Consider the following 22901-nt stretch of genomic DNA (forward strand, 5'->3'; position numbering starts at 1 on the left):
TAAAGCCAAATATAGTCGGCACCCTCAACCCGCCGGAGCAAACGGGACTCCAAAAAGATCAAGAGTCGTGCTCGCGTGTCGGACAAGACGGGGGTTAGAGGTGGAGGTCTGGTTAGCGCCGACACGGCGGCCAAAGAAAATGTAATTGGAACGTCTAAAACTGAGCAAACTGAAACGTTTTGTGACTCACGGCTTACAAAACCCTCCAGACGGAATATATTTCTTGTTTCTTGCGATACGCTGGTAAAGTGGTGACGTGACATGTTGATGTATTATCACCCTGCTTCGTTTAATGTGCGTAGTGGAGTCAATCAAATATAGCAGAGGATTATTGGGGAAGGAGCCGAAAATGATGCTGTGAGGGAATCTGAGTTGATCAATTGTCTGGTGTTTAATACTTTTTTACTTCTACAGTCTTAAAAGAAACTGCAGGCCGACACTCAATGACAGTTTGATGCTGGTCAGTGGTGTTGGATGACATTTCTTCGGATGCTAATTTATGAAAGTCTGTCCTGGTTAATGTTGATCTATGCTAGTTTTTGTAATAATAATGATAACACATTCTATTTTTAGCGTATTTTACACTTTTTACAGAAAAAAATAACACATTTAAAAGGTAAAGGAAAGAAAAGCTAAGTTTAAAAGGAACACAATTATGAGACGGCTTAAGGTTGGTAGTTTATATTGACGATCCTCTACTGTTGGTTGCTAATAGTTCATATGGATTTGATGCTCGTCTATGAAAGTATGTGATCAGACCAACATATGTTGTGTTTTGTTGCTGTTGCATTGGTGGTGCAGCTGTTTAACACGGATCATACCAGCAAGAAGGAAAAACATATATATATTTAGATAAATCATACATTTACTTTGAAAACACCATGTGGCCTTACATTTTGAGTCTCATTGTCAGAATTGTGGCGCGGCGGCTCTCAGAGCAAACGGTAAAACCTTGAAGCAGTGCATTTATTAGAAACACCAGAGCTTTGTAATTTTCGTCATGCAGACAATTTTTTGCAGTCCCTTATGTGCCTTTTGTAGAGAAAAACACACGTTGCAAGGCAAAATTGCCCGAAACCATCAAGCATTCAGGTTTGTTGCATACTTTGCGTTGCCGTTCTATAAATCCACATTTTACCTTCCGAATAATAACTGGAGGTTTAAGCGGAATTGGCCGTGGCCGCGCGTTCTTTCAAGCCTCACAAAGGTCGTCTGCGGCGCTTTTAAAAGGAGTCCTTTTCACATATACCCCCCCCCCGCCGCCGTTGTTCGGTTCATTGTGAGTGACTTCGGGCGGCGTATAGGGAAAGAACAAAAGGAACACTGTCCGTCTTTAACAACTGTATATTCGGCCCAGTTAGAGGGGCCTCTCTTAAGCTTCCCCACATGGAAAGAACCTATATGCAGCATATATGCACATATATGACAATATATATGCTGCATATATGCACATATATGACAATATATATGCTGCATATATGCACATATATGACAATATATATGCTGCATATATGCACATATATGACAATATATATGCTGCATATATGCACATAAATGCTGCATATATGCGCATATATGTACATATGTGCATTTACCATATATGTGCATATGCATGTACATATATGTGCATATATGTGCATATGCATGTACATATATGTGCATATATGTGCATACGCATGTACATATATGTGCGTATATGTGCATATATGTACATATATGTACATAAAATATAGGAAAACTGCCAATTTTATACATGTCACATATATTCAAAACCTATATTAAAACATATATGTTTATATAGGTTCTTTCCATGTGGGTCCACCGCACTGCTGCGATCACCAATTACTGACCTCCACCCCCCCCCCACCCCCTCCTCTTCCTCGCTCAGCTGTTTGAAGCTAATAGAAATTAGTTAGCCTGGTAATGTGGGGTCGACTAAATGAAGACTGATCGCGCTCGTGGCCGGAGACCACTCACAGCCCGGGAGCAGCGCTGCTTATGATTTGAACCCCCCCCCCCACCCCCACCCCCGTTTCATTACACCCTGTTTACGTCTCCCGGCCTCCGCCATCTACTTATAGATATCTTTCCAGGGTTACATTAATGGGGTTCTGTTGTTGTGGCTGCATGGCTTTGCTCTGCTTCATCTTGGAAATGGGCCTCATCAGAGATTTGATGAGAACATACTAATAGGACAGATGTTTGGAGGGAAAATCAATAGAGCTTAGCTATTAGGAGGTAGAGGGATAAAAGGACACTCGATGCCTGAAATAGCACGAGTGCATGGAACTAGGCAACTCTTGTGTATGATTAGTGGTTCGCTCTCTTCAATTCCATTTTTTTTTGCATCCCCAAAACAGATGATTTTTTTTTTGTTTTCTATACTTTCTGCCCAGGAGCTTCCATCTTTCAGCAACAAGAATCTTACAAGCCAGATGTCAAAAAGGTTGAAACGGATTGCGAAATGTAAATAAAAACAGGATGGTGTGATTTCCAAGTGTTGAGCAACTGTCGTCAAGTCCAGCTCCTGTTACGTTGCGTGAATTGTACAAAAATACACGTAAAAGTGCAGTCGGTAAGACGGAAATAAACATACTCCCTGAAAGTACTCAAGTATTAGTTACTATGAGTAGCTTACTCCATTCGAATGAAATGCACACTTTGGAAGCACATTTGCCAAACAATACAGTAAAAATAATTGCATGAGGAAGCAAATTACAAATAATCAGTTTCATAGATAGATTTAGAAAAAAGTTTGAATATTTACCGACTTATGAGGGACAGTTAAAATTGTACTGAAGAATAAGTAAATGTTCCTGTTGAAAAGAGTAGAGATAAAACTAGTTCACCCTAAATTACTAAAATAAACTAAAATAGTTGATGAGAAAATAAAACGGAGACATAATATTTGTATTATTTGGTAAAAAGTAGATCATTTTTAGTTTGATTGGAGCAACAAATAGCTTGGAAAGAACAGACGTGGAGTTTACCAGTTCTCCCCGTGTGAGTGGGTTTTCTCAGTATATCTGATTTCCTTCCACCGTCCAAAAAACATCAGAGTGTGTTTGTGCTGCGTCGTCCTGAGCGCGGACCGGACCATGAGCAGGAGGAAAAGGGGGGCATAGAGAATGGATGGAATTCATTGCAGACACATTTGTGAAGAAAAAAGAAGGCAAGTAGTTGGGATTCGTTTGAGTTTTGACTCCCGTTTAACGAGATTCGAGGCAAAATGTCAAATCAGACCTCGTGTAAGTCAGAATATAATGTTGCTGTATTCATAAACACTGAGAAAGTGTGACATCGGGTTCTATTTCTTATTTGAGCACAATAAAGGGTGTTGTTATGAAAGAACACTACTTTCTACTAATGTAAATGCCACAAAAGTAATAAAATGAGCGCATTGGTGCTCGTATATAACTTGAGTATCTTGAGAACAAACTTCACACTATTTGTTTTTTTTACACCACGGTGCAGTTTAAATCAGGTATTTTTATTAGCTTGTTTGGTTTACAGTGAGAGTAGAAGTAACACAATATAACATTGCTTTGAAAAACGTGCAATATATATAAACATAATATATTAACAGAGTGAGGTGTTTTGTTCAAACAATGCAAACATGCTAATTGAGTGAAATCTATTTAGTGTAGCTCAGGTTTGTGAAGCTTCTAATAGAAATCATAATTAAATGCGTCGGTATTAAATACACATGGCAGTAAAAGGAGGATCGACACAACACTACACATGATTGGCGTATGTGCCAAAGCTCTTTCATCTTTTGATTTCGGCTTTTAACAAAGTCGCAGCTCGGCGCTATTGATTAATTTCTTCCTCCGAGGGAAAGTCCACATCAGGAAAAGAGAAAATAACAGCGCGGGTCCTGCATATTTTGTGGCTCACCGTGATTGGCGTTACCGCTTTTTAAGGTCACTTTTAGACCGGAGAGCGCAACGCCAGTGATGTGTTAAAACCTTTGTGATTAGCAATTTCAGAGTCCTTGCTTGCAAATCTCAAAGAAATTCAATTTTTGTGAAATTATGCCAAAAAAGAAAAGAAAAGACTAAGGCACTCAAGTCATTTCCTCTCCTTTCTTCTGGCGTGGAGGTAATTTTATCATTTGGAAGTTCGTGAAATTATGTGCAGGACCAGAATTATGAATTGCCGCTGCCAATCACGTGTCCTCGCCCCCGAAAAGTCATCTGGGGTTTCAAATTCACAAACTCTCGTAATTAAATGATTGAATATTTGTCTTTTGTCGGCGTGGAGTTGGTTATTGCCGGGTTAACACGTTGTAGACTTGCTGTACTGTTTCTCTATTTAAAAGGAGAGGATGACTGAAGAATTTCTCTTTACCACTTAACGGAAGCTTGAACGCCTATACTGCCATTAAAATAGAATTTTTTTTTTTTTTTTGCTTTCAGGGGTGGTCCGTTTTTTTTTGCTGAATGGAATGTGCAATGATTACTCATACACATTACGGCCCATCTAAAATGCATTAAAGGCATCGATTGAAAGCCCGTGACTGCACACTGCTCTCCCAACACGGAGGCACAAAGACGCCGTTCTCCCTCGCTTCTTTCCGCACGGCTTTGCTTCCCCTTTTGTTCGTCTCCGTCTCTCGCGTCCCGAGCGATCGAGCATCTCCGATATCCAGTCACCTTTCAGAATCCCACCCCCCCAACCCCCAAAAAAACCCCCAGCTTTGATTATATCAGCGTGGGTTGGTAACATCTCGCTAACATGCCCGGTCATTAACATTTTCCTTTCAGAGAGCCTGTCAGTACCTATTAGATCTGTGTCGGGAGACCTGAGAGCTCTGGGGGGGTAGGGGGGGTACCTGGTGTCTGGTGTCAGACCCGTCAACTCAAACCGACCCACCCATCCCCAACCGCTCGTCTCCGATCTTAATAAATGCAGACAACCCTGCGCTTCAAGTACCCAAATCAATGGTGCGTGTCAAGGTCAACACGCAGGCAGCTACTTTCGGCTGCAAACTAATGGAAATGGTATATGGGCTGGGGGGGGGGGAAGGGGGGTGTTAACATCCTCCACTTCACCTATTACCACCCACATGTACAGGGTCACAGTTGCAGCCGCATGACGAGGTCACTCAAATGGCGTGTTACTGGAACGGTGGGATTCCAAGGCTCCGTTCAGGTTCGGCCACGAGTCGCCTCTGATGGTTGGTTTTGTTCCCAGTGACGATTGTTTGAGTGGAAATAGCCAAGTGTTTAAAAAGAAGCCTGCGTGGGAAGAGATGTTCACATCCTTGGAAGACTGAATAAGTATTTGTTTAGATTAGTGGTAACAGCAGCAAAGGAAAACATCACAAGAAGATGGACAAACCCCCCCCCCCCTCCCCCACACACAGCGAGTGAATGGACAGACAGTGAACGAAATATATCAAATTGGAAAAAATTACATATTCACTTAATTTACAAATGGACAAATTTACACAGATGTGGGCACGATGGGTCTCTTTTAGGGACGGGGTGAGCAATATTGAAAATAGTATTAAAAGTATCAGAATGTCTCCCTAGAAAAATGTAGAACTTTGTATTTTATTTTTATACATCCCTGTTTTTGTTTAAAAAAAAAAAAAGAGTATTGAGATCTTGTTGTATTCAAATACATCAATGTTATGATTGTTCTATATTCGTGATGTACAGCAACAAATATAATTTTCTTATGTATGTATGTATAGATGCATTGTGATACTAAAATAAAAAAAAAACAAGCCTCAATGGGGAACGCAGGATAACTGTCTTGATCGGAGCCGCTGGCCAAACGGTTCATTCTCGTTTTCAGTTTTCAGTGTTTGGGTTCCTCCGGCTCTCTCCTACCGCACACAGGTAGAACCCTGTGATTTCCGTTGTCGAGAAATACGGGCCGGAATGACTGACGTGAGCCATTAAAATAGGATCATAAAAGATTAAATTGTGCAGATACGGCGTTGCCTTTTCAAAGCTCTGAGTTTTACGGTCCTTCTGTTGGTATAAACTGCCCTCGCAGCCTGTGGAGCCGGACTTGATAGCAAAGAGCAAACATGTTGTCTCGTAAACGTGTCTGCAATTTTCATATCCATCACGCGAGTTGGTTTACATTTCAATAATGCAGCAAAGAAATTGCTGTTGTTTGGGTAATTGTCACCAATAAATTGCTTGCAGGTGTGTGTGTGGCTCCGCGACTCGCGTTGGATTGGCTTTATTAGCGCCATGTATGGATTTACGCTAGAGGTCGCATACATGTGTTGATGACTGGAAGTTGCTTGGAACGTGATGATATTTGAGTTTCTTTATCTTTATCTACGTCACTTAATTGACCCCTTGTACTTTAGCACTGAACCTGCACTGCCAACACTGGTATTATTTTTTACTATAGTATGTTTATTGTACTTTTATTCTACACTTTGCCGCATCATAGTTTAATTTCCTTGTATTTCATCTTGCTGTATAATTTGCTCCCCTTAGAACTTATTCTACTTTATTATAGTTTGTGATTTTTATCTTATTTTTTTATTTTAGCCCTATTTTATTTTATTTATTATTACTTTTTACTGTAAATATTTTTGGCCCTTAGAGTTCTTGATAGTCTTATCTTAGCTTAGCTTAGCTTAGCGTAGCGTAGCGTAGCATAGCATAGCATAGCTTAGCATAGCTTAGCGTAGCGTAGCTTAGCTTATCCTTTAAACAGTCAGAACCTCCTTGTTTCCTCCTGGTGACACAGTATGGAGTCAAACACGGCAGCTGTATTCATGTCGAGGTTTAGAAAACAGTGATTTATTATTATTATTATTTTCTCTTTTTTTAACTAGTTGGATGTCGTCAATCACTCACGCAGATTGGGGAATGATTCCACGCAGGGGAGCGCCCGTTTAATCCAGGTTTTAACTGGATGATGATGTATTTTTCAAAATCTATCATCGTTTGAGAAAATGTTTGTCTGATTTGAAGCGAAATTGGGGTTTTTCCTTGGACGGCCAGTGGGACTGCGCTCAAGCGCGACACGCTATTGTGCGGCGCGTTATTGTATGTAGGTTACAAAAGGAGGTTGGTCTTCTATCTGGGGGGGGGGGGGGGTTCAATCCGACGAGATACGTATGGAATCTGTCGGCGTGTGGATGTGACAGCTCACACGCTCGCCGTGACACTTCTGACAGCAATTTTTTTTTTATTTATAAATTAACAGCAGAACCAAAAGTTCAGCGGCAAATTATTTATCGGCACGGAGACGCGCCGGCAAAAAAAAAAGCATCTAGGACTTTGTGTCCCTTGACTGCAGCTGTCAGCGCGAGATTTTAATATGTATGGCGCCTGGTGAACTCACCCGGCGTCGGAAGTGTTGGTTCATTTTCTCTACTTTTGTTTATTTGGGGCTCAGAATGAAGGGAAGGTGGGGGCGAGGGTTGGGGGGGGGGGTGGAGAAAAATGAGTGGGAACAAGCGAGACGGGCTCAGATAAAGACTGAGGGACAGGGAAGATGATAAACATGCAGGGCGCCGTGTGAGATGACCGTGGGAATGGCAGCTGTGGCGTTCAGAATACATTTGAATGCTGATCTGGGGGGGGGGGGGGGGGGGGGTTAATAAATAACTTTGTGAACCGCAGCACCTGGCCCCCGTCTCCAGCGCCGGCCGGTGTCACGGTGAGCCCGCGCTGATTATTCACTAACTTTTTTTGTTGATGAAATGAAAAGCTTCTCCCGCTTCCGCACCTCCGCCTCCGTGATGGTGAAACACAACAATGGCCGCCGACGGAGGTGGGAGAAGACGGCGAGTCTTCAAACTCGCGGCAGAGCTGGTGAATAGTGAACGTGCTCACTATGTGTGAAGCCCCAATGGATTGTGGGACAACAGAAGGTTTTATCTGGGGCCCGATTTCACCTTCAGTGGTCCAGACTGGTGTGATTGTGCCATGATAAGCTTTAAATTTAAACTTTGAAGGTTTATTGTTGTTCTGGTGCAGAGAATATGTGATAAAAGTGTCTATTTTCACCAATTATTACTGAAAATGACAACAATTGCAATAGAAATCCAATTTCAATAAAACCCTCTGGTGCAAAATACAGTGAAATAATAAACATCCCATAAAACGTCTGCTTTCATGGCAGCATCAACGATACCTCAGCTCGGAGCTCAGTGATGTTTTGCCGTATATATTTAACATTTCAATACTCTTGAGCATTTCTCATTATGGTCACTCTCACTGCAATTATCACTATTATCGTGATATTGTTAAAATGGGCTGTAAATATAAAGAAAATACTCTGAAAGTAAAGCCCTAACAGTTGCGATTTTGAAAAGTAAACATTAATTGAACTTATTAACCCATTGACACTGTTTTTACTGAAATTACTATTGTACTACACGTGATTACTGGTACATTACTAGTATGTCATGGTACAGTTTTCATTTATTATTCTTTATTAAAGGAAGTTTTTGTCTGGGTAATCTTTCTGCATACTTTCCTGACAGAGAACTATCTTCACCAGAGTTTCAAACCACTTTTCCGATTGAGTTTTGAAAGAAAAATACAGAATCAGTCCGAACTTAGTCGTCATTCATGTCAGTGTTGACATAGTCACCAGTTAAAAACTCACTCAATCAGCTTGTAAAACATGAAAAGTGTTATAATGTGAGACGTTCCTCTTTGGATCTGATCTCAGGTCTGTATTATAATGTTCTAGTTCTTTTTCTTTAATCTGGGATCAGCTCATGCTGCTGTTCTGCTGTTCACACTCCAATAAATCCACCGCAACGATTTTTATCAGGACACATTTGACACTAATTGACCGTTTCTTAACTTTGCTTGATCTTAGAAAGTGCTTTAAAAAAATTTTTTTTTTTACAGTAAATGGATAAATACAATTTTCAGAACTAGCGGAAATAAGCTGAGCAATACCATTAAGCTTCCTGAACGTGAAATAATGCTTACAAATCTGGCTTCAGCATTAACTATGTAAATACCCCCTAGCCCGCAATTAAACAAACCCTTCCTAACCTAATTTTTTTTTTTTGTCGACTCCCCTTTAATTTGTTCTGGATTTCCCCGTTCTTCCCTCTCTTTATATTCCCACCGCGGCGCTGTAACTTACCCCGTGGCCGTGGCTCCTGCTCTCGGGGGCGAAATGTCCCCCCCCCCCCCCGCTGGGGAGGCTGGAAACCAAAGGGGGGGGGGGGGGGGGGGCGTCCCTACTATTAAAGTCATTTCCTGAAACAACAGGGTGCCCTAATGAGGAATTCTAATTAATATTGTAATTATTTTTATAATTGACTCCGCTAAGTGATTGCGAGCGGGCGCCGATCTTTAATTCTGCCGTGGAATCGGCGATACGAGCCAAAGTTCAGATTCTCGGCGTCGCCTTCAACATGTGAGACTATCGGGAGTGATTAGGAAGCCCTTTGATGATAAACGATGCCCTCACAACTCATTTAGCTTAAGTCTGCGTGACGTTGGACCCCGTCGTACTGATCACCACGCCTCAGGTTATGGGAGAGGAGATGGTGGCGCTATTAAAAGGATTGAGCTGTTTTTTTTTGTGGGGGGGTTTTTTTTATAGAGGGAAAATGATCGGGTACGTTCAATGGGCTGTTTCACCCAAATTAATAGAAACACATGTTCTCATTATCGCTAATGTTATCTCACTGTGTGGAGGCTTGTATCACCGAGACTGTTTTTATACAAATTTCAACACACTTGTCTACCACCGAGCAGATATGATGGAAGTAAATGGAATTTTAATTAGTGGTCGTCACAGTGCTTTAAGATATCGTGACTGTAAATCAAACACTTGCTGTTAGAAAAAATAAATTAAAAAAGCGTTTGATTTACATTCATGCCAGATCTGTGAATAACTTGAGGCTTTCTTTCTTTCTTTCTTGGAAAAAACACTTTATAAATCAAATTTCAGAGAGGCAAAGTAACAGTGATGGATCGTTAAACAAAAAACACAATTTATCATTGTAAATTGATGGGATTATTTTTAAGGAGAGATTCTTGTATTGCAAGTTGAAGTTGCCAGAGTTCTGATGGCTCCCAATGGAGGTGGAGCACCACTGGTATGTGAATGTAGCTAACAATGTCAACTACTGTAGGACTTCTGGATTGAGGAGAAGCCGTTGACTGTGCCAGTAGTCAGATTTGAGACATTTAGAGACTTTCATGACGCTGGTGTCATCTGGTTTCTTGAAGCAGTAGATTTGAGTATCATCTGCGTAACAATGGAAGCTAATGGGGTGTTTCCTAATAGTCCCCTCAGGAAGCATGTGTAATATGAATTGCATAGGTCCAAGGGCATCACCCCTCAGAACTCCATGTTTAATTTTCGTCTGGGTTGAAGATCATTAACATGAGCAAGCTGGAATCTGCCTGATAAATATGGTTGAAACCAGTTTAGTGCTGAACATGATTCCTCGTAGTGAGAATATCCTCGGTTCTACACTTTTTTTGGTCTCGACTTTGTCTCTCCGTCTGCCCTGTGATGTACAGTGACTTGTCCTTGGTGTGTCGTACCTTCACCTGCGGTCAAAATGTTGATGTGTAATGCACTATTGTTCCCGTTTACCGATTACGGCTTTTTACAGTTTGGCTCATTGATGGTGTGGATTCAATTAAATGCAATGGAATTTGTTTTGTCTCCCATTTTACGTGTCAGTTGCAGCACGTTTTATATTTCCGTGGTCTTTATAGATTCTTCATACCTCAGTCAGTGGAGGAAGACGTTCGCAAACTTCCTCGGTGAGAAAAAGCAAGCTTCGATCAAGACGCTTGACTGAACCTAAAATCCACGTAGCACCGAAACAGTGTCAACAAAACAGCGGGACAATTAAATGATAGATGGGCTGACAAGAGAAAATGAGGCACAGCTTGAACAGTCAGGGGTGAGGCTCATAAACACAGCGAAGGAACACGAGACGACGGGCGGAGAAAGGGGGGGGCATGATAGACGGTTGGGGGGTGGGGTTCAGGCAGAAACTGGACTTTTAGATAAGGTGGACGAAGAGGAATGAAGTTTACAGGAACTTGACAAGACAACACTGCACAAGATAAAGCAGGAATGATGAGGAAATTGAAAACACGTGAGAGACCGGATCCACCGGAACGCTGAGAAGCGAAGGAAACGAGGAGGGAGGATCGACACTGGAAAGACGTAAAGCACCATAAATGAACAGGGAAAAACAAAAGGAGAACACTGGGGTAAATACTAGCTGTGTCACAGAAAGCATCAAGTTTGAGGCTTAAAAAAAATAAAAATAAAGCACAGACACGGGTGCTGGTAACAAAGATAGTAAGCATAAAGAGCTACACTCAAAGGTACATTACCAAAAACAAGTGCAACCGATTGACAAGAAGACAAGGTAATTTTATGTTCATGCCGCTGAAAACTCCCAGAAAGTCTCTTTTCCCAGTTGGAAGTGCTCAAATTATCTCTAGTGTTTTGTTTTCTTTAGGGTGCAAATTGTTCCCAAGGATAATTAAGCCTTTCTGTTTGACTTTTAACTGTATTTTACCTTTAAAAGCAACGAATAGAGTTGTGTTCGGTGACGTTACACCGGCTTTCTGTGGGAAGCTCCCTGGTTTGATGTGTTTGTTCCACTTGAAAGAAGGATTTTCAAATAAGTTCATTACTTATGAATGTGCCACAAGACCAGGCGAGGACAAGAAAAGATACCAGTTGGGAGAGGCCTAGTTTAGAAATGGGAATAAATAAAACACCCAACAAGTCGCCCAACAACAAGAATGAAATTCAAATGAGAAAATATGGAAATGAAAATACTAGCTGGCGAGTTTCTAGTTCAGCTCTTCTCAATGCAACAGAAGTATTATTACTTGTATAGGTGTAAGAGTCAGCCATCATGTAAAGTAACTATTACTTAACATGTTCATGGGAAGAGGAAAATGAGCTGAAACAGTCATATTGGGTTAATCCACATTAAGAAATTGCAAAAGACCTCATACACGCAGGGCGATAGACGACAATGAGGCACAGGAGGAAGTTGGACAGAATGAAAAAGTACTGGAGACCCAGGGAAACTCGTTTACGCAACATTATCAAGTGAAAACTGTTTTGGGTGTCAATTTACGTAACAGAAATTCTGAATCTCCAAGTAATTTGAGGAAAGCACAACTTTTCAAAAAATGCTCAATCAGTCTCTGTGGACACCTTCGGAAAAGCCGCTTCATTGTTTTCAGCATTTCTGCCGTTGCCGCGGAAACGGACATCATTTTCAAAAGGTTGTCGGGCAAATGCGCTACTTTTCGGAAACCGAAACACAATCGATGTGTTTTCATTCTAAACTTTGTGCAAACGAGGCCTAAAATCCCCTTCTTTCACACTATATTTTCAGACGAGTACAGTTAAGTAAGAATCATTCTTGCTCTCTGAGAAACATCAGTACACAGCATTGTCATCATCATATTTTCCTCACTGCATTCATTGGTATACATGTTTTTTTTTTCCATGCTTCTTTGAATACAAGTGTTTTTTCCCCCCCCACGTACCTGCATCACAACCACAACAGTATTATCACCTTTTAAACTGATAATCTGAAGCTGTCAGCAAGAAGTTGCCTATCAACACCTTCCCTTTCTTTTCTAAGCTCCCTGTTCACGGCGAGATCAAACAATCGGCTCCATTGTTTTGCATCGACGCGAGCTCTAATTGACGCCGGAGCGGGTTCACTTCATCGCGGAGACCTTCGGGCTCTCGGCACTCAGCTTGGCTAGCGTCGGGCGTGTGGCATTAACGGTGATGAAGACGACGTGCAAAAAAAAAGACGTCATTAAAACAATATCCCGGAGCGGCGTTTTCCCGCCGGTTGAAATACGGCGTCGCTCTTGCACGTTGAAGAGGGGAAGTGCAGAAGCGGAATGTGGAAAATAATTAAAGAAACGAGCACAGCGTGTTACGCCACAGATCTGCGGCATGTTTCTGTTTATCTGCCGGGCGCTATATAGAAGATGCTTTATCTGCTGTTGCCATGTGTGCGCCTGCTGATAAGACTTGCACTTACGCAAGCTGGGGGTTGGTGTGATGGGTGGGGGTGTGGGGGGGTTCGGAGAAACAGTCAAAGATCTGAAAAACCACTTAAATGCAATGATTGGTATTTTTGCCTAAAGAGAAATGCAGCGCGGCCGTGTTGCTCACGCGTACAGCGGGTTATTACCCACAGTTCCTTGCTCACTCGGAACAAATGAAAACGCCCGGCCGGGGGGGGGGGGGATGACGGACAGCTAAGCGGGAGTCCCGCCCCCGGAGTCATGTATGGCTTCCCGCGAAGTGGCTAGCGCAACTGTGAATGTCTCCTAGGTATGGAGTGATGGTTGGGTGGGGGTGGGGTAGGGGGGGTCAGCACATGAGGCCTTTGACCGATTGAACTGGACGTGCGGAGCGGAGCCGGAGACGTCCCGGCTCTCCCCTGTGGGGGAACATCCAGGCCGGCTCGGGTAGGGCGAGAGCCGAGGCGATCCTCCATGCTGCTCCCCCCAGGAGAAGATCAAATGAGATCAAAGGACGGGTAGGGGGGTGGGGGATTTCAGATGCGTGTCCTCGAGGGGTTCCACCATCAACCTCATGCCGGCTGCTATATTCGTTTGTTCTCTCCACCCTGAGCCTTCGGGGAATAAATCAGATTTTATTTCTTTAGTCGTACTCCCCCCCCCCCCCCCCCCCCCCCCCCCTGGTTTGGGTTTCCCGGCGCGATCACGCGATGTTTACCGGCGACTAATTTCATGCCCGTTCGCTCAGATTTTATACACTCCCGCTGCAGATTTAGCCGAGCTTCAGCCAGAACGCATGCCTTAATCGGCGAAAATGAGCAGCGGAGATGTTGACGAACGCTCGACCGTCCCGCTGCGATAAATCCCGGCGGGGTCGACTCCAGCCATTTGCTTTTGCAGCGAGCTGCAAACATTTTTGCCTCGCACTCTTTACTCTCACCCTTTTTTTTTCCCCTCCTCAACAAACTGTGTTTTTTTGGGTTGTTTTTTTTTTTTTTTCATTTTTATCTTTGAAACCTGTTTGTTGGGAGGCACAAAACTGCTTTGCATTCGCGAACATACGCGGAGCATAAATATTGGATTAAGTAAACAAATCCGAAGGGCTCACTCCTGAATGATATCAGCGGGTCGGCCTTTCGGAGCCGGCAGGAATGCCACGGTCGCAGTCTTTTACCCGACTCGACACATGAAAAGAGAGAGAGAGAGTGAGGCCGAGAGAGATAGAGGGAGAGAGGGATAGAGGGAGTCAAATGGTGGTTTAATCCTCTCCGAGTGTTATCTCGCAGGTGTTTTGCAGACTGCGCTCTCTTTGGGAACTTTTGAAATCGGGCCAGGCTTTCATGTGCGGGGATAAGGCGCCGCAGTCGGCGCCCGACTGTTTGTGGCCAATAAACAACAACACGACGGTGCTCACAACTCCACTTAACATGTTATTCCCCCAAGCTCCTTGTTGGGCAGCCGTCCATGTTGTTAACTTAAAGACAATCCCACTTTCTTTTTTCCCGCTTTGTTCCCTTTGTGGCGCAATGGAAATGAAAGCAGGTGGGGTGGTGGAGGGGCGGAAAAAAAAAAAAATCACATCCTCCACTGGAGCTTCTGTTTTCCTCAAACAGGTAATCACGCGGCGTAATGAGTCGCGCTAAAAGCTGCAAAGAGTTCTCTAAAGTAATTTGGATTGATGTCATTTTACCGTCGGCAATTAGCTCCCGGCAGCGTCCCACAACACCCGTGCGGATCTCGAGTTACATTTCTCCGGCTAATTCGCGCACATGTTTCTGACTCGGTTAGAATCGAGTCGCGCGTATGGATTCGTCCCCGAGAAATTAGCCAGATTGCCGAGGTTGAGATGATGGCAGACACGTGACCCCGGCTTCCTGCAGGCGTCCCTTATTGACCGATGATGGCTCTTTATGGCCCAGTTCATCACCGGGCTCCAGGCTCTCGGCGACGGCGGGCGACCTGGCATCCTTTGCACCCCACCCAAGTGATTTTTTTTTTTTTTTTTTCCTGTTTTATTGGCCTCCTCAGCGCTGATCTGTCCCCCGTGCCGGTGTTCTACAGCAGCCCGCGTCAGAAAGGGAGGTTTACCTCGGTCCTTTCCCCTGATTAATCGGCGGTGTGTGTTCCCGAATGCTCACGGAGTGCTCATGTTCCATATTTTCTAATGGTTATGGGCACAGTCGTTTAGAGTGCTACTGCGGGAGCCATCAGTCAGGATGCTACATGGCTGAAGTGGGGCAAGGCGCGCGGCTTTATCGAGCGCGGCCGTCGCACATGAGAACACGTCTGGCCGAGAGAGGCGAGAGCGATGGGGATCGAACGTGAGACACATGAGTGGGGCGATGCAACACAATAAAAATTCCATATTGGGATCGTCATGACCACAACTGTCACAGTCGGTCATGATGATTTTCGTGCCATTGCTAATATAATGTGTAAATCTTCATAAAAAAAAAAGAAAAAACTGCATGGAAAAATCTAATCTGAGCTTAAGGTTCATTGAGTCAGGAAACTTGACCTGACTCTGGAACACAAACATTTTTTCCAGGATTTGGACTTGCTCCATCGCTGTGATAAATCCTGTCTTGTTTTTAATTTGATTATGCAAATAGTAAGCTATATTCAAGCCTGAAGATAAAGACATATACAGCAATGATGTAGCCGCGCCTGCTCCGGCTGTATTAATGCAAAAGCCGAAATATTGTGACGAGTGCTGCTGTCAGGCACGTCTGAGGCAATCTGCACGCAGATTGTGTGCAACCCAAATCGATTGGCGTCGTTCCCAACCTTTTCAAATTGCTTTTAGGACAGAATGCGAACCCTCTGCCGACCTTTTGATTTCTTTAAAATCATATAAGAAAGCCGAATGCTTGGCAGGAGACACACCCACTGTCAAGAACATACAAAGGCAGGATCCCTCAACGTTATAGCACTTGGCAGTTTCCCAGGTCTGCACTACATTACAAAGTTCTTATTATGGTTTTCTTTGACACGTGCCAATATAATTCAGACAACTTCAGAGCGGGGAAAGCTTCAGACCCCAGCATGATGTCTGGCTCTTGCTGGAAGGTGGACTGAAGACGCCAGACAATGCCGTTAGCAGAATAGGAATTCACTTTATTGAAATCCGAAACACGAAAATTCTAAAACAATAAATTACTCAAGTTCACTTAAACTCACTCGCGAAGGCACTGGTGAAACACATCAGGGCAGGCAACAGCAATCAGACACATTAAAAAGGGTAAACGTTGGCGCTACTCAAAAACAAAGCTAAAAAATAAACTTGTATTCATCCATCCACATCCTGTACCAGTTTTAATCAAAATGGACTCAACAAAGGCTGTAGCTAATCGCAGTCAAAGTAGGGTTAAAAGAGGGGTACACACGACGGGCGATCATTAAAAACCACAGACACGCTCACCTTCGGGCAATCTGCGATCACCAATTAAACTCGCGGGCACGTCTTGCGTGTGGAGTGGCCACTTGTCGGATAATTTATGCAGTCAAATAGTCATAATCAGCCGGCGAGAACACGACGGCCATTCGTAATGCTGTGAAAGCAAACAAAATGCACATAGAAATGTATCTTAGAATTAAATTGTATAACTTAAACTCCAAGGTCAAGGTGAAGTGCTGGTGGATAATGGTTGATCCCTCAACTTACTCCTTTTAAGTACAAGTGGGCTTTTCCAATGTCTAGATAGATAGATAATTACTTTATTCATCCCCAGAGGGAAATTGTTTTGTTGCAGCAATCTGGTACATACGAATATTATAAAATACAATAGAATAGTAATAAAAGTAAAAAATAAAAATATCTGGGTATAAGACAAAGTAAAACACAGAACGGAACATGGGCACTTAGAAATAAGCACGAGATAAAAGCTAGATAAATAAATAGTAAGGTGCAGGGGCAGAGCCATTAGAAGTAGGCATTATATAATAACAATAATACAGACAATAACAGTGTGTAATAGTGTATAATACTCATGTATAGTACTACAATAATGGTAGCAATAATATAACAATAACAATATGGTAGCAATAAAATAACAATGACAATATATATATAAATATATATATCAGTAATAATAATAATACCAATAGTAATAGTGTACTTGCACATGTATAAATATATGTATATGTACATGCAATATGCAATATGAAATATGATATAATATAAGTATCAATGTATTTTGATACTTTATCTATTTATCTTGAGTTATTTGAAATTGCCACGATACGATTATTATTGTTTGACAATAATTTGCATGCTTCTTGGAATGTGGATGAAATACTTTTTGGTTATACAGTATTCTGCTTTCCCAGCAGTTTGATAAGTGAGAAGGACAAGGCCTACATCTGTCTTATTTTTTCTTCTCTCCTGCTTTGTGTGTTATTTCAGGTGGCTTGTTTTCCGACACACCTGTATTTGTGTCTAAAGTTCCAATTCAGTTCGTAATGGTTGATGATTTAAGATGACGATACGAACCCCAGGTGATTTCACCAGCCCAAATCTTTTGTACTAGCATTGGTTCACTAAAAAAAAGGCTGGTATGCACCCGCCGCCTCGCATCAGGAAATGTGAAAGTCTTCTCTCCATCCCGTCGGACGAGCTGCCGCTCGCCGGCCATTTGAGCCTCTTGCACTTACCTTCCGCTGTGAAGCGACGGTTAGCGCCTCTCACCAGGTAACAGCTGAGCCATTCTGACAACAGCGTGGGGCACACATTATATCCAACGGAGAGAGCCGTTCAGAGCACTTGACTCCCCGTGGCCAGGCATTATGGGAAACGGATGTCAGGTCCAAATGAAAAAGGCCATAAAGAGGAGCGGTAGCCTCTTTTTTTTTTTCTTTTTTTTTTAGAACCATATAAATCCCACAGAGCCCGGCAACACCAGTGACTCAACATAATGTCCAAATCCAATGTGGCATCTAGTGTTTGCCTTCGCTGTACTGTAACTGTGCGTCTCTCTGTCTGAAAGGCTTTTTTTGGGGGGGTTATACATATTAATCAGCGCCGTGAAGATGTTGTTTGCTGGGTAATGTGCAGGCGATGCACCGCTGACATTGGAAGCGACTGTTTGTGGAAAAGTCAACAATAATGCCGTCATGATCTAAACCAATTTGGTGTCAAAATGCTTGAATTGTTTCCTCGCAGACCGGTCAGTCGGCGTAAATAAGCAAAATCAAATGCATGCATTGTGTCTATTGAGTCTGATGCAGTCTGACAAGAGTTTTCGTTGTTCTGGAGTAACTAGTTATTGAGAGTAAATGACTCTTTGAAAACTTTGCAGAACTCATTGTCCTGTTAGAAGTTCCGCTGACGACGAGGCCGAAGAGTTGCTGTGGTGAAACTTGTGAATCGGTCATAACGTTCAAGCGAAAGTCACACACCTTCAAATCATAAAGAAACGAGGTGGAATTATAGGAGTCGGTTTAATCAAACCATTCTGTAGGAGTTGCTTCGACATCCAAGTGTGACGTGTGACGATAAAGGGTCTCGCGTCTTGTGAAACACAGTCGGGTCAAAGGCGGCGGGAGCGTTTCCCCGTTAGCATTCTATCAGAGACGACGTGTGCTCGTAGACAACGGCGTCTTATTTAGGGTCAACGTCAATGGACTGTGGTGGAACGTTGAAGCGAATGCTGAAAACCCACAAGAGTATCCCACTTGTAAAGAACCTATATAAACATATATGTTTTAATATAGGTTTTTAATACATGTGACATATATAAAATTGGCCGTTTTCCTATATTATAGGTACATATGTGCACATATATGTACATACATGTGTACACATATACGTGCATACAGATACCTATATATATGCACGTATATATTGTTCTTATAGAATTGTTTTTTAGTTAGTTCTTAGTTATCGCCTCGATAATGTATGACAGTTGCCAAAGTAAGATATGGGCTATATATATGTGGAAATAAAGAAGCAGTACAGGAGACCTATATGGCCTGTATGTTCACATATATGCGCCTCAGTTTTGCCTATATGTGGCATATATGCAGCATATATGTGCATATAAACTGCTTATAGGTTTCATATATGCACATATATCCTCATACAGGTTCTTTCCATGTGGGATCATTCAATTCAATCTTATTTATATAGCTTCAGATACAATGCAGTCATTTCAAGAGACAATCCACATGAGCAAGCAGAGGAAAAGGAAAAAACTCATATTTAACAGAAAGAAACTGAGACTGAGAAGTGGCGACTCTGCATTTCCAGTTGTGGATAGGAGGGAAAAGGGGAGGGATTAAAACCCTCGTTCTGGTGGCGGTTCGGCCATTCACACTACAAACATGGAGTTTAAAAGTGCACAGTGCCAAAATCATCAAAACGTCATTTTGGGAAAAGGAAAAAAAAAAAGATAAAATGCAAGTTAAATAAAAAACACCTGACAAATATTTAATCCACTTTGCAGGGAACCGTGTTTCGGTTCGACGACGTCTCCAACTCGCCGCTCCACCGCTGCACAAATGGATTCTTTATGAGGAAGCTGAAACCTTTTCAGCATATAAACCTGCTGCGCATTTTTCACCGGCGTGTATAAGGCGCCCCGTTGCAACGTTGGTCTCCAGTTCCTCCTATTAAATCCGTGATTGATACCAACTACCAGGAAGTGGGCCTTTGGCCGTTCGCCCAAGACTTTATTTTTCTTGAGTACTTCATAAAAGAAAAAAATAAAATAAATCTCAACATAGATGGTTCCTCACATTTTTCTCCGAAACCCAAAGAGGAAACGCTTGTAAAGACCCACTTTAATCTGTGTTCAGCTGAAACGTTGTAGTAAAGTCCAAAAATCTGCTGGTCACACTGTCACCTGCATACAGATTCCGGGACGTTGTCATATTATAGTTTTCTTTCACAAATGGTATCTGGCGTCCCGAATAGGTTTACAACAGGGTTCTTTAACCTGCAGCTCCAGAGTCACATCTGTCTTTAGCCGTTCTGTAGCGGCTCCCTGAAGCGTTCACAAAATACACTTTTTGTCTTATTTTTATTCCATTGACACACCGGAGTCCTTTTCAAAAGTAAAAGGATTTAAAATGACATAACTAAAATGGGAAAATGGGGAAAAAAACTGAAAATACCCATTAAATAAACCCCAAAAAAGCCTTGAAAATATAAAAAAAACATCCAATACTGCTTAAAAAGCAACAGAAATGGTTAAAACTGTACAAACGTGAAAATTATCTATAAAGGTGAAAGAAAAAAGCCACTTAAGATAAAATGTTTACTTTCCTGAATTGTAATTTAAACTTCTCAAATGCTACATAGGAGTTTTTTGTTTTTTTTTACTTTATGAGCTGCATTAACCTCATTCTGGAGGTTCAACCTGTTTTTGTTTTTTTTTACCTCTGCTTAAATCCGATTTGATCTAGAAATGCTAAAAAAAAGTGAAACAAAGAAAGAAAAAAGCCGCTCAAGATAAAATGTTTTTTTCCTGAATTGTAATTTAAATGAATTTTATATATATGAAACTTTATAAGCTGCATTAACCTCATTCTGTAGGTTCAACCTGTTTTTTTGGCTCCACTTAAATCTGATTTGTTGGAAAGTCACAAAAATGTCTCTTTTGGTCATAAAAGTCGCAGGTTAGAACCGCGTGCAGGTGAATTTTGTGGCTGATTTCAGTATCTGAATGAGAAACCCAGCATGGAGCCGGAGCGTCATGAAGCACAAGCAGCGAGAGCTTTAAAAAAAGTGGATGTTCTCGAGGCCAAGATAAGAACGAAGATGATTGAATGAGATTGAGGGAGGTTGAGTGACAGACAAGCGAGTGGGACTTGTACAGTACTGCGTATGTGATAAAAAAAATAATAACATTCGACCTGAACAACAAGGGCAGATGTGACATTTCAGCATGGCGGGTCGTAACCCCTCCGCCCGTCCTCACAATCTCGCCCTCCCATCGCTGAAAGCGGGTTCATACATCTCCCCGCACTCCCTTCTTTTTCTCTCCTCACTCAGATCGGCTAGAGTCAATAGAATTCCAAGAAACATTGGGTCCACCCAAGCAGAAAATGTGTGCCGAACGCCGACGACGCCCCGCTTTTTGTGAGAGGTTATCAGCAGGAGCAGAGACGGCCCTCTGGTCATCCCGGGGGCAGCGGCCCGGGGAGGCCGGGGAGGCACGACGTGCCTGATGGGTATCTTTAAATTATATCTGGGAGACGGCTGTTACGGGTTCGCCTCGGCGAATGCTAACAACCTCGACAGGTACTTTGTGTCGGCGGCGCCGGCTGCTTTCACGCGCTCCCGATCAGTCGGGTCGTCCTCCGATGAGGCCCGGGCTGAAACTTTTTAACAGAAATATGCAGCCTCCGGAGCATGAAAGCAACTGATTTCGATAATCCGCAGTGTTATTCTGTCCCGCCGCCATTTCCAGGTCAGAATGACTCCTTTGCTTTAAACAGGTTTGTCATGAGACTTTTAAAACACACAGTCGATTGGATTCCCAAAGCTTTCTTATCCCGCAGTATACCCGTTGATTTCTGCCCCAATAACAAGAAATTAAACAGGTTTGCTGATGTTTAGCGACTTAAAATGAGACTAAATGTTTATAATTCAAGTCAGTATCAAGCAAAATCTTGTTTTTTTTTCCATCATAGAAAGTTTAATCTGGATCTGTGTTCTGAATTCCTTTATCCTTGTTCATTTTTGGACTAAACGAAGAGCTTCACTTCAGAATTTCACTTCAGTACAAATGTGATAGCGTTGTTGAGTTTTGTGATAACGATATATTTTGCGATAAATAGCTTTGTAAACCTTTAGTACTTTTAGGAGTTCTCACGCGCCTTTTTAAACGCTGTTCAGGTGGAAATAGGCTTCTATTTTTCCACCTTGTCATTTTGTATAAAAAGTATGAAATACAGCAGGTTGGGTTTTTTTTTTACACGTTTCGCTGGCAGCAGAAGTAGTAACGGAGCCGAATTAGAGTCTTTTTAAAAAAAGGGGGGGTGGAAAGCAGCTGTAAGTACCAGACTGATGATGGTGCAATATTATGAACCTTGTATGCAGAAAGGCAGACGTCGTTTATTAAAGGTGACCCACATGGAAATAACCTATATGAGGATATATGTGCATATATGAAACATAAAAGCAGTTTATATGCACATATATGACAATATATGCTCATATATGACAACATAGATGCTGCATATATGCATATATATGCCACATATAGGCAAAATTTAGGTGCATATATGTGAATATACAGGCCATATAGGTCTCCTGTACTACTTCTTTATTTCCACATATATATATATATATATATATATATATATATATATAGCCCATATCTCACTTTGGCAACTGTCATACATTATCAAGGCTTTAATTAAGAACTAACTAAAAAACAATTATGCAAGAAGAACATATAGGTGCATATATGCATATATGTACATATAATATAGGAAAATGGCCAATTTTATATATGTCACATATATTAAAAACCTATATTAAAACATATGTTTATATAGGTTCTTTCCATGGTTGAAGAACCAGAGCGTCAACTTGTGCCAGAGGCAGCCAGACGGTTAAAGTTCCAGACATCACAGCAAACCTTCACAGGTCCCGTTGGGAGTAGAAAGTAGGTAAACAAATTTTTGTCCTGAAGCCATTAATGCGGGTTGTTGTAATCAAACGTAGTCACTCGCGATCAAACGCATTCATTTCCTACCATAGTACAATTCTCATTATTCGCCGTCTTGAGTGTGAATATTGTCATTCGGTGTGACTCTAACAATTCGCTCTGCTGGCAGTCCAGCTAATAAACACCGTCCCGACGTTCAGTAGGAAGAAGACTTGGATGGTGATCCAATGTGTGATTCCAACCGTAGTGTCAGGAACCATGAGACCATTTGATATCGGGAACCGGACCC

Source organism: Blennius ocellaris (genome assembly GCF_963422515.1).
Source record: "Blennius ocellaris genome assembly, chromosome: 19".
In the NCBI taxonomy this organism is placed as follows: Eukaryota; Metazoa; Chordata; class Actinopteri; order Blenniiformes; family Blenniidae; genus Blennius; species Blennius ocellaris.